This window comes from Cupressus sempervirens, chromosome 3, assembly GCF_028749045.1.
Source record: "Cupressus sempervirens isolate cs-2001-9-10 chromosome 3, ASM2874904v1, whole genome shotgun sequence".
NCBI lineage: Eukaryota > Viridiplantae > Streptophyta > Pinopsida > Cupressales > Cupressaceae > Cupressus > Cupressus sempervirens.
In genome coordinates, this window is record NC_143120.1 from 549,485,642 (window position 1) to 549,508,479 (window position 22,838).

Below are 22,838 nucleotides of genomic sequence, written 5' to 3' on the forward strand. Positions count from 1 at the left end.
TTATAAATAGCATTAAAATGTGAAAAACCATTCACACAAGTATGACACAAGGATTTAACATGGAAACCCAATTTGGGAAAAACCACCAAGTAACATGCTACCACTTTTTCACTCTTCTAAAGTGAGCTCGGTTAAGAGCCAACATTGTTCAAGGTTACAAAGTGTGCACTATTAGATGTGACCCTATTTAAGGATTTAATCACCCTGTTAGAAGTGGCCTTGTTAGAGATCTTTAAAATATCCCATTAGAATGTCACCTTGATTAAAGGATAAACAATATGATTATTAGGTCAACCTTGATTAAAGAATTTTACTACCATAATTGTTAGAAATTAATAGCTAGGTTTGATCAGATAAAATACAACTCACTTTGCAAGTTCAAATCTCCATTCAGCTTATTTCTGGTTCATTGACTGGACTTCATCACATACTCCATCTCTAATCTTCTTGGAAATAATTCAAGCAATCTTTCCATACCAACTTCTCACTTTCCTCTGCTACTCTATTCTTTACTTGTCTTCTCAAATTTTCTAGCCTAACAACTAGTTCTAAACCATCTCTTATGCCTTATTAAATAGATAGGTTTAATCTTTTCCCACTTAAACATAACTTTAGATCTTAGGGTTTGATCATATTTGATGAATATGTTCATCATTTTTTTTTCTTCTTTCTTGAAACTTTTGGAAAATTATCGTTGAATCCTCACCTTAGATCACTTTAAAAACTCAATTCATGCATTAAATATGCAAGCTTATCAATCCTTATCTTTTACATGTTCTGACTCTTCCATAAATTCAACTATGTCAGCCTCAAACCTTGATTCTTTTAGAAACTTTTTTTTTTGACACTCCATTATCACTAAGTTTTTCAACTTAGTCATTACTAATATGTCTCGCTTGTCTTATACTTGATTTCTTATCCTTTACTATGCTTAGTCATTACTTCAACTTACCTTCATCTCACTCAGTCATTGCCATCACTAAGCTAATACTATTTTTCTCGGCTATTACTTAAGTTCCTTAATCTTGTGCTTCAACTTCTTCATTGACCTAGTAACCTATCACTCGATCAAGCTTTTTACACAATTTATTTTCTTCTATCAAGCATCTCATCTACACTTCAACTCATCTAACTTCTTCACCTAATATAATGATCAAACAAAACATTACTTTTCAAATACTAATTGATCAAGGCCCATTGTAATTCCATCATACTTACTCCTATTTACTCAACAATTTGACTAGTTCACCATTTTATGTTCTCTTTTCAAATCATCTTCATCAATCAATTGATATGGCACTCTACATTGTTGGAAATTGAATTACTACTAATGTTTAAAATCAACAACAACATCAGAATTGTTCCAATTGTATTTTCCAACACTTTGATAGACTAATGACCCTTTGGAAGATGTGTGATGATCAAGTATTGAGCCCAACCTATAGAGCAAGGTGATGAGGGGCACAAGTGACAAAGATGCACTACCCTATACAATGTGTGGTCAAAGGGATAGTTGTGATAGTATGATGGATGTAGGGTGTAGGGTGTAGGATAGACAACTCTAATAAAAAGTGACACTGGTTGTTTTTGGGAATGATGGGGGATCTTGATCTAGGATGTTTTGTTGGATAAGGATTTTGGTCAACCATTTCTAAAGCATTCTCTAAAGATGATGGATCTAAAGATTCCTAAGATGGATAATGACCTATACTATGACTCGTAAAGGAGAACTTAATTATGGGTAAGTGAAAAGTGTGTGAGCAAGAAGATGGATATAATCATAGTAGTTCTAATTTGATCAACATTTTTGTCTTATTTTATTGATCTTGCACTCTCACTCTACTTGTAATTTATTTTCAATGCTTTCTTTCTCAATTTGGTCTAGTCTAGAAATTATTGGATTAGGTGCTACTTTCTTATGTTCTTCTATTTCTCTATATATTGGTGATGATTAAATTATTTTGACCTTTTGAAACTTAATTTTTGATTGATCTAACATGGGGATTCCACTTTTTTATTTCTAGGTCATTCGCAACTTTTAGCTTGAGGTGGTGACTATACTAATTATGCCCTTAACTTGGGTTAGAAGACATGGAACTCTAATAGCTAGTATTTCAAATGAGAAAATAGTCCTTCATGGGATAAAGTAATCACCTAGATTGTATGATATTTTTCTTGGAAAGTAAGTCTAGGGTTGTGTTGAGTTATCATTTTTCATGATACTTAATGATAGGAATCATTTTGAACTCCTCTCTTGAAAAGCCAATCTATGATCAACTCTATGGTTCTGGGTGATCTTGTGACCTACTAGAATCTCTCAATTGAAGATAAATGTGTATGTTAACAAGGAGGCCTTTGTTGGTTTGAACAATTTTGAATAAGATGTTTGATCCATTGTTTGAAAAGTAACCACAAAAGAGATATATTTTTGGTATTTTATGTTTTTGATGAATGCAATTTATCAATGCAACTATATGAATTCCTATTTTAACTAAGTGTTAAAAATGAAAATAAAAAAGATAAGGTAATGAGACATTAAAACAAATAACTTGAAAGGGAAATTCCTAATGGACATAAACCATGGTAACAACACGTCTACAAGTTAAATGATCAAAAAATTTAGGTTGGAAACCAATGAAAATAGGAGCAGCACTTCCCTAATTCCACTAATGTAATCATCGATGGGAACTCAATAATAATGATAAGTAGGAGATATTTCTACAACAAGTCAAATTATGATATTGCTATCAGGATTTAACTGTGTATTTTTTGAGTCAAACTCATTGACCCATGTTTCATGAGTAGTGATTCATACATGAATCTATCTCTCATGAGAATAAATGGAACACTTAGCACTCATTGGATCTAGGTGATGCTCACAGAGGTGAAGCACTGGGACTTCCCGAGAGTTCACCCATCCCAGTACTACTCCAACTCAAGCTCTCTTAACTACATGGTTTCCTCCATGGGTAAACCCACTATGATTTCAACCTCATTACCTTCACCAAGTGTTGTGGCTTAATGAACTATTCATTAGAAATCCCCTTAAGCTCATCAAGTGATAAGTAGGAGATATTTTCATAGCAAGTCAAATTATGATATTGCTATCAAGATTTAGCTATGTAGTTTTTGAGTCAAACTCATTGACCCATGATTCATAAGTATCAATTCATACATTAATCCATCTCTCATGAGAATAAATAGAACACTTAGCACTCATTGGATCTAGGTGATGCTCACAGAGGTGAAGCACTAGGACTTCTTAGGAGGTCACCCATCCCAATACTACTCTAGCTCAAGCTCACTTAACTATAGAGTTTCCTCCATGGTTAAATCCACTATGCTTGCAACCTCATTTGCATTACCTTCACCAAGTGTTGTGCCTTATGAAGCATTCATTAGAAAGCCCCTTAAGCTCATCAAGTGATAAGTAGGAGATATCTCCACAGCAAGTCAATTTATGATATTGCTATTAGGATTTAATTGTGTAGTTTTTGAGTCAAACTCATTGAACCATGTTTCATGAGCAGTGATTCATACACAAATCCATCTCTCATGAGAATAAATGGAACACTTAGCACTTATTTGTATCTAGGTGATGCTCACAGAGGTGAAGCACTGGGATTTCTCGAGAGGTCACCCATCCCAATACTACTCCAGCTCAAGCTTGTTTAACCATGGAGGAAACTCTTTAGTTAAGTGAGCTTGAGCTAGAGTAGTATTGGGATGGGTGACCTCTTGGGAAATCCTAGTGCTTCACCTCTGTGAGCATCACCTAAATCTAATGCGTGCTAAGTGTTCCATTTATTCTCATGAGAGATGGATTCATGAATGAATCACTACTCATGAAACATGGGTCAATGAGTTTGACTCAAAAACTACACAGTTAAATCCTGATAGCAATATCATAATTTGACTTGCATTGTAAATATCTCCTACTTATCACTTGATGAGCTTAAGGGGTTTTTTAATGAATGGTTCATAAGGCACAACACTTGGTGAAGCTTTTACAAATGAGGTTGCAAGCATAGCGGGTTTAACCATGGAGGAAACTATGTAGTTAAGCGAGCTTGAGCTAGAGTAGTACTGGGATGGGTGACCTCCTAGGAAGTCCTGGTGCTTCGCCTCTGTGAGCATCACCTAGATCGAATGAGTGCTAAGTGCTCCATTTATTCCCATGAGAGATAGATCCATGTATGAATCACTACTCATGAAACATGGGTCAATGAGTTTGACTCAAAAACTACATAGTTAAATCCTGAAAGCAATATCATAATTTGACTTGTTGTGGAAATATCTCCTACTTATCATTTGATGAGCTTAAGGGGATTTCTAATGAATGGTTCATAAGGCTCAAAACTTGGTGAAGGCTTTTCATTTGAGGTTTCAAGCATAGTGGGTTTAACCATAGAGGAAACTTTGTAGTTAAGAGAGCTTGAGCTAGAGTAGTATTGGGATGGGTGACCTCCCAGGAAATCCTAGTGCTTCACCTTCGTGAGTATCACCTAGATCCAATGAGTGCTAAGTGTCTCATTTATTCTCATGAGAGATATATTGGTGTATGAATCACTACTCATGAAACATGGGTCAATGAGTTTGACTCAAAAACTACATAGTTAAATCTTGATAGCAATATCATAACTCAATAATAACTAAAAGATGTTTCACTTCTCATCAAATTGCATGGCCACAAAAAGTGTACTCATGCGAGACAAGAAGTTATGCAGGAAAAATAGGTGATATTTTCTCCAATTTTTTACATTAATGAAATCTTTTAACACATGGCAAACACTAGAACTAAAAGTTTGCACAATCATAACAACATAGTAAAACCATTGGCTCCACTATTATCCATGAACATGCATTCACAAAATAACACAATCTGGCAAGAATAACTACACTCAGAGCGAGAGTACCAATAGCTTATAATATTGCATCAAAATAATGTCTTGTAGTACATACTTTTAAAAGAAATCTAATTTTATATAAATTTACACTCTAAATGGTGATTAGTAGGTCTCCACCCTTATTTATATCAATCAACAGGTGCATGAGCCTTTATAGGATTGAAAAGAATAAAAGAATGATAAGATAAGAAGAATATATATGCAAGATGATCTAGGAGTCTCTAGAAGCTCTAAAAATGGAAGCTCAACCTTCTCTAGGCATTTGTGGGAGTTAAGTTGTTGTCAAACTATGTTTCTAGTGTATGGAATGCTCTAAATTAGGAACTAACAATTAATTGTCACCACCTTGCTTCTTCTTCAAAATTGTCAATGCACCTCTGTGAAAAGTGCATCTCTGCACCTTGATGATAGGTTCCAAAAATCCAAAATTTTCTTAAGTGTCAAAACTGCATTTCTAGTAGCTAGGTTTTATTCCCCTTTAGACCAAATGATGTCTAGATATTTTTGTTGAATTTCTCTATTATCTCTATTACTTGGGTAACTTTTGGAAAATCTAGAGCTTTGTATTTGTCCTTTACTAACTGCTTGTAGTTACTTCAATCTAAGTATCTGCAAAATCTTCAAGCTTTCTATCTAGCTCCAACAATACCTATTCCATTTTTAATTCTTGTCTTATGTCTTCATTTGAAGAAGCATTCTTGAGTGTTCCTCAAAATTTTGGAATACTACTTGTGTTGCAATGAGCTTGGATTTTGACTCATCTTCAAATATCTCAAGGCAAGCAGCGTTGTAGTACATTTTTGCTTCCAAAATTTTCTCTTGAGTTTGATCTCTTATTTTTACATATTTGCATATTAGTCCTTCTATGACTTTATTGTAGGTAGATATCTTTTCAATCCAATAATTGAATTTATCCAACTCCTCAGTTGTATATACTTCTATGAGCGTACGATACCTTTGACCTTTTATTGATGTCAAGACATGTAGGTCTTTTGCCTTGGTATGTACCTCATCCATTAACCCAAAATCTTGGTTTACTATAAATACCATCTTATCTATACTCTAAATATGGTGCAACAAGTTCAAATTCCCATGTATTATCTATACACCTTTCTCTTTAAAATTATCATGCCATTGTTGACATGCCTCCAAAAATGGGTCCAATAATTCATTCATTTTCCTTTCCTCTCTAATGCCACAACAAGAGTAATTTCTAGATTATCCTAGTCTATAGGACCCACAATCTCATGCAAATAGCCTCTTAATACTTCATTTTTCTTCCTAAGTGTTATCAGCTCAAACTCATCCTGGTCCATATGTTTAAACACCTCCTTCATGGCCATAGTGATCATTACTTTTGTAGTGTCTATCATGGGCCTTTCTAAAATGATCTTTTTTGTTCTGGTAATCCTTAGGAGTTAGTTCCTCAGTGTCATCATGTGGAGGAGGAATGGCTATATGTGCAAGTAAGTCCTAATCTTGGTTGTTCATTATGAAGGCCAATGTTTTTGCATCACCCATAGGTGGCTCAATCTTCTTAAGTGATTTCACTAATTCCTTCATTCCCTCTTGACTATCAAGTCTAGCTACCTTTCCTAGTAGAACATGACCTCTCTTCAACTATGTTGGTGTGGTTCCCATGGTTGAATGTATTTAGCTAAAGAAGTTGTTTATATTACAAGCCCCTTCCCCTTATCAATACTCTCTAGAGTCTTTTCTCATTGAGAAAGATCTATAGTTTAAATCTCTATATTTGGTTGAGCTAAGGTCCAAGCCTTCATATCATGAGGAGTTTATTGAGGCTCTTCAAGTATTTTCCCTTCCTCTAATACATCATTAGCATGCATCTATTGGGGATACCTTTCCTCTATCACATGTTCTTCAATTTCCATGACCTAAGGAAGTGGAGTCATTGAGCATTTATCCAAAAATGTTAAGTCTTGAGATGGTGGTGGTGGAATTCCTAGAGGTCCTTGAGACAGAGGCAACATTTGATTCTAGTCCTCTTCTAAGGATTCACTCGTGGGAGTATCTCTTATCTTTTCTCCCACCATCTTATACCTACTACCATAAAATCAAAATCAAAGAGATCGAAGACATCAGTTTCTTGACCCTCCATGGCAGTTACCTATTGTTGTTGCTCATCATATGATGTTGATGTAGGTATAAGTTCCTTAGGAGTAGATGGAGGCATTATTATTGAACTTCTTCTTCTTTCCACTTATATTGCCCATGTTGAGTGAATCCTTTGACTCAAGGGGACATATTCAATCTATTCCCCTTTCTCTTCTTCTGCATTAGCTTCTGGGATTCTCTCAGGCACCTATGGTGATAGAGTGCTTTTCTTTTTCAATTTCCTTCTCCATGGTAGTGTTGTTGCACTTGATTCAATCCTTTCTATTTTAGGAGCTGAGAGGGAGGTTTCTTCCTCTTGTGTGGCCACTAGTGGTACCCTCTATTCTTATTCCTCCTCTTGATGTACTTGTTCTTCCTATACCTACTCTTGTTGTAGAGTTGCTTGAAGAACTTGCTTGAGCTCTTGAGCTAGGACTTGAGCTTTAGGCTCAGCTTGAGGCTCTACTTGTTCAGGTTGTGCATGTTCTTGTTTTGGCTCTTGTTCCTAAGATGTCTTCTTCTACACCTTTGCAGGTGCTCTTTCCATCTTATTTTTTCCCTTATCTACCCTGAAGTACTCAACCTCCCTCTCATGTTGATGTGTTATTTCTGACCTCATTGGGGATTGATTAGGGAAGGTTGGCACTATAACCAATGCACCTTTTCCTTTGATTGGTTGCATAGTCACTTGTAGGGGGATAGCCTAAGGAACTGAATCCATTCTATATGGTGTTTTTATCCATTCCTTTGTCAACTGGACTATAAGTCTAGCCCTATGATTGATGTTAGCATTTTCATCTCTTTCAATCTTCGCATTCATTGTCAATTGGTCATAGATCTTATCCCTATTATACAAAGGATCCAAGATCTCTTTTTTATCCTTCTCTATGGCCTTTAGTGGGATCTTTATTTTGGGAACCTTCTCTACCAAATATAGAGTCATCCTACAATAATCCCTTATCTAGATATCATAGTCAGCTACTGCGTTCATCCACTAAGCCTCTAACACATCCTCATGTACAAACTACTTCCATGCCAAATGTTGCACCATTCTAATGGTGTCAAAATATGTGTGAAGGGATTTGTACTCTTCAAGTGGATATTGGTCTCATTCTGAATCAAAAGTGACAATATCTTATTTTTCTTGACTTCAAAAGTACCAATTGTGATGGGCCAAATCCATGTCTTCTTGTGCTATCTTCTCACTCTATTGTATGTAGATGTGAGTTGGTGTACAATCTCTAGCAAGATTTTCCTATTTGATGGATATCTCATAAGCTTCTTTGGGTTTTCCAATGTATTGGCTACCCTTAGGTAGGTGAATGTTTTGAACTAGATGTAGTATGTGCCAACCTCTGTGATCCTGGCTGTTGCTTTTACTAACATCCTTTTTGCATAATCACCTTCAATGAATCTAATTATTACAAATATGAAGCTATCATTAATCACCATGTATTCTACACTCTTCTTTAAGAGTTTCTTCTTCAGTAGTTATGGATGTACTGCATAGGGCCAAGCATTAGCAAATTGCATGCTCCCCTTTTTGGGTAGTTCATGGTCCTTGTCACCAGTAAGTACACCATGTATGATATCATATAGAATCTCATATTGGCTCTTATAGCTATGAGTTGCTCATGTAGATTATTAGTGAGGATAGTAGCCCAATTTATTAGCATCTTTATCATCTTGATGGTATCAATAAAATGGACCAGCCAAGTGTGAAGGTGCCCTACTACTAGTAGTCCCATGACCCTTCTCAAAAGCACAATTGCATACCCAATATCATCCTTCATATAATCCTGGGTCATGTCCACTTTGTTGACTCTATATCCTACTTGTGTTTTGTCTATTAGGAAGGAGTATTGAATTGTTTCTTTAGCTTCATTTTCATTCTCATAATACCATTTATCTGCTCTATCATAGGTAATCTTCAAATACTAGTCTACCCTAGGAAGATAGAATACCTTCTTGATATTTCTTGGTCAGAAGTCCAAGACTATCTCTCCTGTGACACTCTTGATGACCTTTTCTTCAATCACATAGTTCTTTGCAAGAGCCATTATAAGTTCTAAAGACTTGACAAATGTAGGATGTGATGTTGCATTTACTATGCTTGACTGGATACGTGCTAACACCATTGCAAATTGTTCTTTTTGTTTGTTGTAGATGGTAAGGAATTTGTTCCAATCAATATGGTAGATCTTTATATCTCTAATCTTAGCATGCCCGTCTTGAAACCAAGATTTCCTCGATGCACCTTAGTACTTGAATACAACAGGTTTTGGAGCTATCTTTTCCACTATTGAAGAGGATGATGATGCCATCTTATCTGCACAAGAAAGGAGACATTAGTTTGGAAAGCTAAGATTTGACCTAAAACAAACCATAATTGATCCTAAATAGATTTTAAAAACCCAGCAAAATAGTCAAAATCTAGTCAATCTCCCCCAAATGCCCTAATATACATTTTACTACACCTAGCACACACTTATAGGTTTGCTAGTACACTAAAATGGCCCTAATTGGCCTTTTTTGCACAGTTGCGCACCTTGGTAAGGTATGCACATGCATAGTGCAAGTGCAAGTTTGGGGGGGGTGGGGACATAGTTTTATGATGTTTAACTTAGTTTTTGGGAGGCACAAAGGTGTATACATGCATACCTTGAGGAGGTTTGTATTGTGCACCTTTGCATGCCGTAGGTGTTTTAGTTAAGGTTTAGTGTTTAAAAGGTGTGCACATGCACACCTTCTTGGTGATTTTCTCTTAGGTCTTAGGTTTGCTTCTTTTTTTAGGAGTTGTCTTTGAGAAGGTGCACACATGCACACCTTGGGGAGGTGAGAATTTGCACACCTTCTTGGTGCTTTCTAACCTTAGGCTTTAGTGAGTGTTGATTGTAGGTTAAGAGCGGAGGAGACTGGGAGCACACGTCAGAGGGTGTGAAGGTGCACAGATGGCTAGAGCTAGAGAGAAAAGTGAAGAACAGAAGGGGGTTTCAAGGTCTTATATAGACCTTGGGTCTTCCTTAGTGTGCATCTCCAAGGGAAGGTGTGCACCTTCTAGAGGTGCACATGTGTGCATCTCCAGAAGGAGATGAGTGTGCACTTGCCCACTGAGTGCACCTTGAGTAGGTGTGCATGTGCACTAATGTGCACTTTACCACATAAAAACCATAAAAAAATTAATTTACTCAAAAAATCACTCTCTAGACTTCCCAATCAGAGACTGAGGCTTGACCCAAACTCCTAGGGGAATCCAAAAATGACCTAGGCCCTAGACTAGGGGTCTGGGAGAAAAAAATTACAAGGGGGTCCCCATTTCTAAGAGAAATAGGGTGTGCATTGTAAGACCACAACAAGTTGTTGAGAATGGACTTGCTAACAACCTTTTGGTAAAAAATGGCAATATTATCTAATAATAAATATGATAGGTGAGAAAATAGTCTTTCAAAGGACAAAGTAACTTTGAGAGAGACAAGTGAATGATCTCTTTGGAAAATCTATTTTGATAGTGTAAAATTTGTATGTTCAAGAAGTGTTTTTCACATGGTCAAATTACAATAAAGATAGTTCAAGCACACATTATCCTTAAGGTTAATTTGGCTTCAATAACCTCTTTAGACCTGTTGGGAGGAGCCCATCTTGATGTTTTCTAGTTCTAGTGTGATATTTCCCTCTCAACCTAAGATGTGAGTTAATAAAAGAGTCAATCAACAAACTTACACATCAATGAACCTTCCAGGCATGGCAAATAGAAGCCCCTTTTCTATGGGGTTGATGGCTCTTGGGATGAAGTCCAAGTAGCCTTATGCCCATACCAAGAAAAATAAAAATGTCAAGTAATTTTAGAGAAGCCTTATACTCTCTTTCACCATGAATAAAATACCAAGGATAAATAGGGTGACCACTATTTTGGTTCATATTATGATCTGTGGTGTTCCCCCAATCATTTTGTACATGTGTAACTTACTTAAGAGCCTAGTTGACCATGCCAAAATCAAGAGAAAATTTTCCCAACTCTAGTTATCATCAACATACATTGCCTAAGCTTGAGAGGATAAGAAAAATATTACCTTATTTATTATTTATATATTAGCTAGAGGGGTTTAGCAGATTGAGCTATTGCTTCAATGTGGACGCACATTTCCCAAAGGATAGAAATCTGTAAAAGTGTTCCTAGGTTATTGCAGATGATCTTGCTAACAAACTTTGATAGATGCACCACTTAGTTAATGGATCTAATTTGAAAGGAAATAAAGATAGGTTGTATAAAAACCACATTTGTAAAACATGCAAGATACTTTGTTCATTCCAAATCCAAGTTTTAAGATTTTTTATCTATAATTGTAAACACTCATTTTTAGCATGGATGGTTTATTCATTGAAAGAAAATTTTGTGCAAACTTGAAAGAGATTGTGAAATATTGGAAATTAAAGGTAATAAGAACTCTTTGATCTTATGAGATTCAAGACATTGTGTGTTCATTTAGGCACCAAGTCCAAATGTTTGATTTGCATTGCTCTTTTTAGACCCAAAATGAGGCATTCATCATATTTGTTTTTTTATCTTTAGGCACTCAAGATTGTATTTTGATTGATTTTATGCCTAAATTGAAGTGTCTTGTTTGATTACTAAACATTCATTCCATAAAAAAAATTGTCAATTCATTAAGCATTCAAGATGGATTTTTGGTTGAATTTTAGTGCCCAAAATGAAAGTGTGAAAGTTTGCTTTGTTCAATTTTAGCCCTTTGCATTCAAGATTTGTTTGATGATTTTCTAAAGCCCAAATTGAAAGTGTAATCAATAAACCATGGTTAAACATGCAAGTTAATTCGATAAATGATTTAGAAAATTTAAGAGAACCTGCAAGCAACAATTAATGAAGACAGCATTTTCTTAGGCTCCTCCACCTATATACAGGATGGATCTTGTGATCAAATTCTATAGATTCTGTAGTTTTGTAAAAGCGTTATAGAAATGATTAAAAGTGCTCCAGAAAATATTGAATGCACTAAACTAAATTGCTGAAGTGGTGAAAAATACTTCAACATACATTGTGAAAATCCTTTTTTTGAATGTGTTACAAAACATCTCAGAAGCACTAAAAGATTACTTGAATGTGCTAATTTTTTGTGCAAAACTACTAAACAGAGATGTAAATGCACTAAAATAAGTGTCAAATGTGCTATTAGTGTATTTTTATCGTCAAAGTGTAGGTAGAAAGTGAAAATATATAGCAAAAACTTTGTCTTCACAAAAATATTTAAATGTGTTATAGAAATATTAAAATGCACTATAGGAATTTTAAAATGTGTTAGAGGAATAATTAACTGTGCTACAGAGATCTTTAAATGTGTTGCATAAAACTTCAAATGCACTACAAAAAGTTTAAAATGCATTGCGAAAAATATTAAATGTGCTGCAAGAATACTTAGATGCGCTGAAACAATTTTTAAAGGTGTTGCAAGATCTTTATTTTGCCAAAGTCGAACAGAAAATATCTTAGGTTCTTGAGAAAATTGAAAATGTGCTACAAAAACCTTCACCAAGTACTACAAAAGTGTTTAAATTTGCTAAAAGAAGCATAAATGAGCTAAAGAAAAGGTGAAAAGCACAAAAATGTCCTAGTAAAAAATAATGGAAATGTTGAGAGATTTTTAAGTGCTTTTTAAAATCTACAAAGCATCAATCTTCCTTCTAAACATGTCTCCAAGCTTGCACAAGCAACAAAACACACTTGCAAAACACTAAACAACACCAAACATTAGATTTTTAATTTGCAAGCAAAATGGATTTAAATGAATGAATAAATGACCCATGAAGTGAGTCCCATCAGGCATGCCAAAACATATCACCTAAGATGTTAGTGTTATGTAATACCAAGATTAAGCAAAGCATTCAAAGAGAACAACTAGATTAACACCTATAAATGAACAAAAGGAAACAAAACAAAAGGAATGCAAACAAAATAAGAAAAATCCCAAGCCTCCTTTGATGAATGGATGTGTCCAAAGGATGAAGGCATGTATGTTCAAGTGTGTCTCAAGCCTTAAAATGGATGGAAGATGGATTTAAATGGTTAAAAACAAGAGATAAAGCTGTGGAGTGATTTTGACATTATGAGGGTGTATTGTGAGAGATAGAGAAAATTGGAGCATTATAAAATTAGCATGAAATACATATCTATTTATGAGAGGAGAGGGGTTCATTTTATAGGTAATGGGAGGTGAAAATGGAGGGCCAAGATGCAAATTTGAGAAAAGGTGAGGGAGGGCTAGGATGAAAGGAGAGGGAACACATGGATTGGGATTCCTTGCAACTAATAAGGTGTTGACACTTGTCAAGAGGGGAGTAAGTATGAGGGGATGGGAATTTTGGAGGGAATCTGACCATTTTAGGGAATGTGAGAGGAAAAAGGAGTTAGTAGGGGGATGGAGTGTGTAAGAGATGTGTAAGGGATGTGCCAGTGGAACATTAATGCATTTGGTTGGGTAGTGGGTGGATGTGACATGAGGGTGGAATTTGGGTTGGTTAGGATTCCTTAATCCATTTTCTTAGATTTTTGCAAATGATTAGGGTGAGGTTAGCCTTAGATTAGAGGGGGATTAGGAGGAAAGTGGGCATGTAAGAGAAACACAAGAGGGTTGGTTAATTAAATAGGTTTAATTGGTTAATTAAATAGAATTAACATGGGTGAATGGGTTGGGTTGAGTTATAACTAAGGATTTAGGATTAGGTTAAAGGTTAATTAGAGGTTGAGGGTTTAATTAAAATGAATTATTAAATCAAAAGGGGAATTTGGGATTAAATTAAATAGATATAGTGCAATTAATTAATTTAATAGGAGAATAGATATTTAATTAATAATCAAAATATTGGTTGTTATTTGATTTATCAATTGGAATATAGAAAATTAGTTTAGATAAACTAATAGAGGATAACATTGATTAATTAATTAATGATTCCTTAGGTGATGACTAAATAGGATTACTTAGATGATATAATTAGATTAAGGTGTCTACAGTACCTAGTATTAATTTATCAACTGATGAACAAATTGGAATTTATATTTGTTGAGCATCATTATTACACAAGAACCATGGTAGGAATTTGATTCAAATTCCTCTCTTGAAAGGATAATAAAAATACCCCATGGTTCCTTTAGGTTGTTTTTCAACCATCTAGATAACTCAATTGAAGACAAATGTGATTTTTACAAGGAGGCATTTTATGGTTCATACAAATCTATAAAGTTGCAAGAAATAACATTGATATCAATTTTTTTGTATATTATATTTTATGATGAGATGCACACTTATCAATGAAATTTACTCTATCTTCCTAGAATGAGTTCCTAATTTAACAGATTGTATAAAGAAATCACACAGGGTTAGGGTAACTGGAGTATAAGCAATTTTTTTGAAATTGAAACCTAAATGGACATAAGATATCACATAATCATCTTGAAAATTAAGCCACCAGGAAGATGAAGAAAATCCACAAAGTAAGAAGTGTATGCACCCTAAAATGGTCGCTTAGACTATGGGCCCCTGTTATTCAATTTATCAAAATTCTTAAATCAATGATTTGCAATATTTTATTAAATCAAATCAAATCAATTTCTTTGATCAAATTGTAATTAATTTAATTATTTCAACATTTCCTAAGGTTTTATCATTTTATCCTAAGTCTTGTTTAATTAAAAGAAAACCCCTCTTTTAATTAAAGAATTAATCTCCATTCAATTAATTAAGAGAAAAACCTCTCTTTTCATTTAATTAAATATTTCCTATTTAATTAAAAGAACTTGCTCCCTTTTAATTAAATAAAATCCCACTTGAAAAAGGAAATAAATAAACTAAAAATTAAATAAATTCTTTTTTCCTCTACACTTAAATACACATATTTCTAAGTGGGATTCCATTTAATTTTTCTCCTCTTTTCTCATTGGTGGAATTTTCTCTCACATGGATCATTCTTTCTCCACCCTTGATTAAATATTATTGCCTCTTAATCTTAATCATCCATTCTTCTTTATAAGGGAGAGCCCTCTCCTCATTTTTGACATCCACGATTATGCTATTGTTATGCTGCAGGTTTGGAGAGCAATTTTTGGTGGAGTTTGAGCATTAAAGATTTTTGTAGAGAACTTCTATCTTCTTCTCTTCTTCTCTCATGCATTTATGGCTTCCATCATCATGATCCATCCCTGCATTTTCATATTAGCTTAGATCCATATTTGCTTTCATAGATTAATATTGCATTGTTATTTCCTTTCATAAATTAGATTTCATTTCTTGCATTGATTTGCATTATCGTCATTTAGATTAGCTTGCATCTTCATTTGCATTCATATTTTGATCTTCGAATCTCTCATTTTATGGTGTACTTTCATGGGCACAAACTAGGTCAAATTGAGGACCTCCATTACAAATTTGCCTTTGCACTCCATGAATAGAGAGCTATGAGTTGCCATTCGAGACCTCATTCTTGAGCAATCTTGGATATAATGACTCATAGAAGTGTGCTCACATTTTAGGCATACATTTTTAGTGCCTAACATGGGGAAACCCACCTTTACTTGCTATTTTTAGATATTTTTGGAGCTAACTCCCTTATGCGGATTTGTTTGGAGACAAAAAACCCTAGATTTAAAATATTTGATCATATCTCCCAAAAAAATTGGTTTTTTCATCTGAATTTTATTTTCCAAGGTGATGACATATTAGAGAAGATTCGGTTAAATTTTCAGATTTTTTTGAGGTATTTTCAATTTTTTATAATTTTTTCTTTATTTTTCATGAAAAATCATTTAAGGGTGAAAATTAAAGAATTTTTTAGAAAATTCTACATTTTTTGAAAGGCCTATAAATTCTAAATAGGTTTGGTTCTTTGTATTTTTATTTTAGAGATCATATTAAGGCTCAATAATTTGATTTGCAAAAACTAGTCTATTTTGACAAAATGGCTCCCTAGGGCACAAATGAAAAGATCTTTTCAAAATTCTGACAGTTTTGGAAAGCTCTCTAATTTTTTTATAGGAATATTTTTTTTTATTTAGGGTTTTGGATACAAATTCATATCATATAGGTCCAATCATCTTGACTAGGTCAAAATTAATATTAAAAAAGGGCATTTAATGAATAGCTTGCATTTAATTTTCACATGGATCAATGCATGATGTCAGCTTTCATTTGGGTTATTTTTTGGTTATTATCACTCTTAAAAAATCATATTTTCATATCTAACCCTAGTTTTGCATAAGTTGGATATATATTGCATATCTGGTATTTGATTGTTTTGCTTGTTGCTTTATTCATTGCAAGTGAGCGTTCAAGCATAAATGAAAGGTACAATAGTGAAAAGATGCATTTCAAGGATTATGAGTTCTTTTGCTAGATCTCTATAACATTTATATTTGAAAATAAAATGAAATGAACCCTCTCATGTATTTGGCTTGAGTACTTTTACATGCTTTCATAGATTCACACTTCATTTGATGCTCTAAAATTGGATCTAGATTTACTTTCACGCATATGTGTTTCACATAGTAATTAGGCCTTATGAAAATTATTTGTGAATTTCTTGAGGGAATGTGCTTCATTCACTTGCCTTACATGTGAAGCTCTTCTCGATGATAGATCCCCTTGTAGGTAGGGAAGGATATTTGTTATTATCTCACTATTCCACTTGGGTTTGTCCTCAACGTCTATTAGTACTTTCTCTTTTGAGATTGGTGGTGTTTGTTATTGTCATTTCCAAAAATTTGGTAAGGTGATTTTGAATTAGCATGTCAAAGAATCTTGTTTGCTATGTTTGGGTAAGGTGAAGAGGCTAGAGGAGTATGTTATGTTCTTTTTTGGGCACATCAGAAACTTGGAACCCTTGAATCCAAACCAAGTCCCCATGTGGTAAAAATTTGTGAGTCTTCCTTGATTAGAGAGGGTTAATTGTAGTTGACATTCCCTTTATTAGGTCAACCACGTGGATAGAACCTCAAGTGGTAATAGCCAATTTTTGATGTGGTAGTAGCAACCACTATATGAATGTTCTTGTGGGGAAAATCCTCACAGCTGTAGTCTTTTGTTGGGTTGTTGAATCTCCTTAGTATCTTTGATTGATTAAATTCTTGAAATATGTCAACACCCTAGTGCACCAGGATTGGATTTTGCCCACTCTAGATTGAAAAAGTTGCAGAATTGAACATTACTAAGAACCATAGTGCTACCAATTTTTTTTCTAGAACTATGTGCGTAATTGGAAAAAATTTTGAGAACATACACAGTGGTGGTTCTAGGGATTAGACGGATACTATGACACTACTCTTGTTCATTGTTTGAAGATGTTTTCATGCAATTTCTAATTTATGTCTTGCGTGCCTAGTTTATGACTCACAATCTATCACACCTAGTTGGATATTTAAAATGAATAAAATCTAAGTTCCTGAATTGAGACTTTATGATCAAATTGCTTTGCTATCTTGTTATTTCCAATCTCCTTAGGTTGATCCGGTTCAAATTAGGCTACTTACCCCATTGTTAGAAACTTGTTTGCACCTTGGATTATTGTGCTTTGACCCCTTGAATTAGTGATCTTTGATTTCACAAGTGACCTTGTTTGGAGTTAGTGAGTTAGAGATCGTCCTTGTTGAGAAAGATATACCTTTGGATTCTTTGATATTATGCTTGGAGATTCTTAGTGACTTCTTGTCCATCCACTTTCATAAAAAATCAATTTTAATTATTTATAATTTGAGTAAATCATCTTCTTGGTCCATATGTGCTGGGGTATTCACCCAAATTTGTGAGAACCTCTATGGCAATGTCGATTTATACCTATTGCAAAATATTATCTTATCACATCTCTTTTGGACAAGTGAATGTTTTTATTATCCTAGTTTGGTGCCAATGTTTATTAGGGTTATCCTATCACCTAGTACCTTTTCTTCCATGTTGGTTACAACAAGATATCAAGTAGATCAAGGGGAATGACCTCAAGTGGTCTTTAAATAATTACCTTTAGTTCAAACTCATCAATGATGTAAGGGGAAAAAACCTATGTTTTTTCAATTGCCTAAGAATATTCTAGAAGCTTTGTTGGACCATAGTATTGACCTTATTGAGTTGAGTGCACGCTTAGCATCACCTCACTCAGATATGGATATGGATTTTACAATGGCTCCACAAAAGAAGAATCAAAGTGGTGAATACTATGTTGACCTTTTGAGTGGTGATCCTACTCTTGAAAATAGACCAACCTCACCCCATATTGAGGATAGATATTTGGATTCACACCAAAGGGCTGAGAAAGGTAAGCATTATGCCTATCAAGAAGAGAAATCCCAATATGATGATCAAATTAGTGAGCCTTCTAGTGCTTGTATGAATGCAACATTTACTAGTACCTAGTTTAGATAGTCAAGGCCATGCACACTACTCATGACACCTTTTGGTTATGTGAGTGGCAGACTCAAAGTACTTGAGCATGAGAGAGAAAGCTCTTCTAGAAGAACAAGCTAAGAAGGAAGAACAATTTAGATGCCTAGAGGAAGAAAGGCAAGTTATGATTGAGATAGAAAGGAAAGCCTGTCAGGAAGAACAAGACCTTCTCGTGGCTCTACAACTTGACAATAAATTCAATAACGTGCACATTGGTGGTGGAAACAACTCTTCTCCATCCACCCCTCCTAAGACTCCATGAAGTGGAAGACACTCAAAAACACCATCACAATCTCCTAGCCCTAGAGGAAGGAGAGCTTCAAGACATGATTATTATAGGAGACCAACACCTCCTAGAGTTTCAAGGTAACCTTCATAAAAAGCTCATCATGGTTCACAATATGGAGGTGGTACCTCAAACATTGACTGTAATTCTTATGATTTCATGGCTATGCAACCAGACCCACATTTTCAGCAATATATAGAAGCATATATGGACCAAAATAAAGATGCATGCTCTTAATGTTTAATCAACAAGGGTGCTAAGGTCCCTTACAACTCTAATGTAGACAAAAAGATTCAAAAGCATGATCCCTCTATGAAAGAAGAAATTGACCAATTGAAGAAATAGTTGAAGCAAATATCAGCACCCAAGAGTTCTTTTTTAGTTGATTCAATTTGTCCTAATCCTTTTGATAAGAGTGTTAACATGGAAGATTTTCCTAGCAAAATTGAGATCCCCCAATATGACAAATATGATGGAAATGGGGATCTAAATGATCATGTGCATCAATTCTATACTATGAGTTTTGAGTTTCAGCATGAGCACTCATACCTTATGAGATTATTTCCAAGGAGTCTTAAGGGTCAAGCAATGTAATGGTTTACCAGTATAACTCCTCCTATTAAGACATTCCTTGAGTTAATTTAGAGATTTGTTTAACACTTTACATACAATATTTCACGATTTGTCTCACTATTGGACTTATGTCACACAAAGAAAAATCAACTAGAATCCTTTGTTGCTTTCTTGCAACAATGGAGATGACAATGCTCTCACTATTCTAGGACTATTCCTGAGAAAGAAAATATTGAAATCCTCATTAGTAACATGGTTCTTGAGATGAAGTAGGAAATTAAGAAGATGGTTTTTTGGTCCTTTGATAACATGGTTGAAGCCGCATTTACAATTGAGGATTCTTTGAGAGAGCAAGGTATTTTGACAAAAAAAGGAAACAACAACAACAATGGTTAGAATAACAACAATAACAAGGATAAAGGAAAGAACACATATTGGAATAAGAACAAACAAGTGGTTAATGATAGAGTTTTGGATTCCTCTAAGCCTAAAGACCAAGCTATTCTCTATTTGGCTAGTGCCAATCAACAAAGTAACAAGCCAAGATATTAAGAAAGGCCTAAAGGAGAGAAACATAACTTTACACAATTGGGTGAGTCATATGAAGAGATGTTCACAAAGCTCCTTCCTCATATTCTTGTGTGCCCTTATGATGCTGCAAAGTTCTACATACCTAAATTTAAGCCATGGTGGTGGGATGAGAAGGCCTTTTGCAAACTTCACAATGATATTGGACATGATATTGAAAACTATGGGAGATTTAAGCATGTTGTTCAAGATCTTATTGAGAATGGAAAACTTGAAATAGATGGATTAAATACCAATGCTGATCACACAACATTCAAAGAGCCTTTTCCCAAGTATAAGAAAGGGGAAGCTTCATAACCTAAGAATGGCAAGGGTGCAATCAATTACACTTATGCAAATGTAGAAAACGTTGTCAATATTCTCGAGGTTATAGAAGAAAGTGTCAACATGATGGAAGATAAAGATCCCAGTGGTTATGATTTAAATTTGAGCTCTCTTATCCTTGGTGAAAAACCTATTTTGGTGCTAAGGGGTGCTCACTCTAGAGAGTCATCTCAAGGTCCCCTTGTCATTAGATGATCCAATTCAAACCAGTCAAATAAACCTAAACAAGTGTCTTCCCAAAGTCTTAATGGTGTTACGTGAAGTCGAGGTCCCCTCTTTGTCAAAGCACCTAGTTCAAACCAACCAAGTAAGCCAAAAAAAGTGAAATCCAAGTATGTTTCTTCAAAACTAGTGTTTAATCCTAGGTTGAATTATAATCTTGTTGATCAATTGCAAAGAACCCCCAATCAAATTTTGATGTTTGAGCTTTTAGAGTTGCCTCTGAGACACAAACAAGTCCTTGAGGATGCTTTGTGCATGGCAAATGTCCCCAAAAATTTAGATGTTAATCAATTCTAGAACATGATTAATCATATTACTAGCCCTCATTACCTTTCCTTTTCAAAGGAAGATGATAAATCTTTGAGCCATCTGCACAATCTTTCCCTTCATATTGAGGTCATGATCCATAGAACCTGTGTTAGGCATGTGTTGATAGATGGGGGTGTTCTACTTAATATTTGTTCTTTGAGTTTTTTAAAGACATTAGGTTATTCTAAACAAGTTATTGATACCAGAAGGAAGATTATTATCAAAGCCTACGATGAGGCAGAGAAAAGTTCAAAGGGGTTGGTCGTCCTTCCCATTAGGATTGGTCTTGTTGAAAAAGATATTTTATTTCAAATAGTTGATGTTGGACCCCTTGCGTACAATATTTTACTTGGTAGACCATGGATTCATGATATGCAAGTAGTGTCATCTACCTATAATTAGTGTGTTAAGTTCCCTTATAATAGAATAGAGATTTGTATACTTGGGGATAATACCTTGTCTATTAACTTGATTTTAGTAAGTACTCATGTTCCCCTCAATAGAGTAGCAGATGATTTTGATGCAACTTTCTTTGAATGTAAAGACAAGTTCAAATCCATAGACCTTAGCATGGGGGGATATCAACTCAACTCCTTCACAGTATTACCAGTTTCACCTAGGTCTTATGGTAAACCTTCACAAGAGATGAAACCTTTCTCTTCATCTATGACATTATTTGGCACATTTGTCCTATTTTCAGTGCCTATTCAAGATGAGAAAGAAGATATGGCTATTAGAGATTGAATTTATATAGAAGAGAAGTATATGTACAATGAGAACTTCACTCCCTCTCCTAAAGCTTATGGAAGAGGGTATACTTTTGTCAAGAAGATGGGCTATCCTAGACATGGCCCTCTTACTAATAGATTGGATTCTAGAGCCAAACCCCTTGATCATGGTCTTTTCAGATGCAATTCTAAGAAGCTAGTTGCTCTAGGATATGCAAATCACAATAGTGTTTCTCCTATCCTTGATAAGTCAAATAGTGAAGAAGAACAAGAGTACATACCCAATTTGGAAAATCAACAAGATATGTGTGAAGATTGGGTCCCTTCTACTAATCTCCTTTGGGGAGATTCAAATAGTCTAGTATCTCATGAGACAGTTGCATATTTAGAACAAGAGAGTGTGACCCTTAATGATATTGAGGCTTCCACATCTAGGCATCCTAAGCCTTCATGGTGTAAGAATCCTAGTCAAGATTCAGAAATAGATTCCAATGAGTATGAATGGGACTCCCTCTCAAAGCCTTCTATAGTTGATATGGGCATTGATGTTGTTCATACATATAGTTCTCAACCCGAGTTAGTTGACAATTCGTGTGTAAGATCAGATGGTTTGAACTCACATGTTACCTTAGTGGATGATTCTTTGCTTGTTAGGATGAATCCTGATTTGGGTAGTTTAGGAAGTTACTTCACAAACTCTGACTCTTTGGTAACCAAAGATATTTTTTATATTCATAACCTTGAACTAGTCATTGATTTACCCCATGTTCATCCTAATTTGATTTATTGGTCACAAATGCAATCATGAATCTGAGCTTTTAATGTTTCAAAATGATTATGATATAGGCTACTATTTTAATTCCATTGAACTCGTAGTCTCTTCCACCAGTGAACCGACTACCAACATGACAGAGCCAGACATCAAGTACCTTAGTTGCAAAATAAAAAGAATAGGAATTCTAACAGCAAAAACCATTATGTGGTGATGTTAGAACTGAAAATAGTAAAAATAAAGGACGTATCTAAGGGTGAAAAGCTCTCTGAGGCACCCAAGGATGAGGTACATGATCGTCTCCCTAGTTATTTTCAAGATAGATCTTCAATGCTCATTGAACCAATGCAAGTAGTCAATTTTGGTATGGATGAAACCTTAACAAATAGACTTAAGATGGGTATAAAATGGAGAATTACATAGTTACACATCTATGGGGATTCACAATTGTTTAATCAACCAAGTCAATGACAATTATTTAACAAAAAATGAGAAATTGGCACCTTACAAAAAAATGGTTGATTCCTTGAGACGCTACTACACATTTGTCTCATTTTAGAAAATCCCTAGAGTAGA